Source organism: Pteropus medius, unplaced genomic scaffold, assembly GCF_902729225.1.
Source record: "Pteropus medius unplaced genomic scaffold, Ma_sr-lr_union100, whole genome shotgun sequence".
In the NCBI taxonomy this organism is placed as follows: Eukaryota; Metazoa; Chordata; class Mammalia; order Chiroptera; family Pteropodidae; genus Pteropus; species Pteropus medius.
This window is the reverse complement of record NW_024349796.1, coordinates 3,823,266-3,825,200: the sequence shown is the minus strand read 5'-3', so window position 1 is coordinate 3,825,200 and position 1,935 is coordinate 3,823,266.

The following is a 1,935-nucleotide window of genomic DNA, read 5'->3' as shown; positions in this document are numbered from 1 at the left end:
CGGCGGCGGCGCGGTCCTCGCCCAGGCCGGCCCGGGGACCACGACCCGGGGGCTGCGGCCTGAGGGCCGGGGCGAGGGGCCGGAGGCCGGGCCCCCGCGACCGGGAACGAGGGCGCCATTACGGCCCCGGCCTGCCCTGGTCAGGCCGCAACCACCGGCCCGGCGCATCTGTGAATTATGTAGCCGACCTGAAGACAGAGGGAGAATTGCCGGACGGCGGCCGTGGGGAGGCCGCGGAGCGAGGCGGTCTCGCTAAACTCTGTGGCGAGCGCGCCTGGGTGACGCGCCTCGCCTGGAGCGCCAGCCTGTCGGCGGACCCTCCATCTGCGGGAGCCTGTCGCCTCCGTCGCTTCGGGAGATGCCTCTGTTTCAGCACTCCAGGGTGGCGTCTGGCAAGTCTCCAGCCTTGCGGCGGAGCCGTCTTGAGGCTCCTGCGGCTCTGAATCCTGAGGGAGGCGGCTCTGGGTGCGCGCGCCTTTTCCCTCCTCTCTTGCGACTTTTTGCGACTTGCGCTGCTCCTGGCTCCCTTGGCGCCTTGTTCTGAGTACTTTGATTCCAAACGATGTTGCCACATTTCACTCCTGTTTCTTCCCTGCCTCAATACCAATGATTTCTAATTTTTTCCTGTTGTTGGAGATCACTCCCAGATGCCTGCTCCTGATAGAACTCCACTGCAGTCCTTGCACCTTGCCTGTGTCAGTGGATTGGTTCCCCTAACTCCCCTAAGTTCCTCTGCTCTCCGGCCTCGCCGCCGCCGCCAGCGGATGAGAGCCGCCCACGCGGGCCGGGGCCAGACAATAGCCCACAGGCGAGCAAACACAAACGCAGCGCATCGCGTCGGGCCGCAACGTCCGATTGCCAGGCCAGGCGTTCTCCGGCAGCGTAAACGTGCCGCCCCTGCGTTTATTATAAAGACACGTTAATATTAAAACCTTATTTTTAGAAACTGACGACCTGCCACGCATTTCCGGAGTTACTATGGATAAGTTCTACATCCCGTTTTTCTGAAACTGCAGCTGGACCATGATGTTAAATTTAGGTCTCATTTTAAGGATAAATTTACAAGGATATTTTCAAAATGATTTTTGAATAATTATGTAATGGTGAGGGTCAAACGAATATGTATTTTTAAAAACTAATCTTGGATGATTTTTAAGTGCATGTGTTCTAACTTAAATGGCATGTAAAACAGTTTATAAACAACTAAATTTTAAGAAGCCTTCAAAATACAAAGTATCAGTATTTAATGATTTTATTAAGTGTTTATGCTCCTTTTATTAATTCAGGTTCTATAACCTCTCAATAGACCCTAAAGCAAACTATTCTTAAAATAAGTATTTTCTATTGAAGATATTCATGTGGTGCTGTCATCTCTTTGAAACTAAATATAAACTATGGCATCATCACAAAATGGCTCATATTAGAAGGTACTTATGTAAAATGATTACTATTGTGTACAATAAATTCTTAACACTCAAAAATGTGGAAAGTAATCATTAGCATTTATTTGTTTAAATTTCATAGTCATTACAGTCTAGTTATTTGTTTTTAAAGACTCCCTCTTGCTAAATAGTATGAAGGGCTTTGAAATAAACGTGGAAAACCTCAACTTTGGTCAACTTAGGTTTATTACCTACTCACTGTGCCATTTCATATGCCGTTTGCATTTCCCTTCTGGAATGTCTTTCCCGTCTCTCTTCCTGCCCCAACGTCTATCCTCCCACAGACATATTTGTTCCCTCCAGGTTGTGACCTCCTTTGAAGCTTTCCCTGTCATCCTCTTCCTCTGTGGTCTTGTATTCATAACTATAGAGCCTCTCACGTTCATTTGCAATGACTTTATTTTGTTAAAAAAAAAAATCAACCAATTTAAAGATCTAATTTGCTTTATGAAGCGTTTCTTGAACGAGGCAGCACCCCATCTAGCAACTAGAA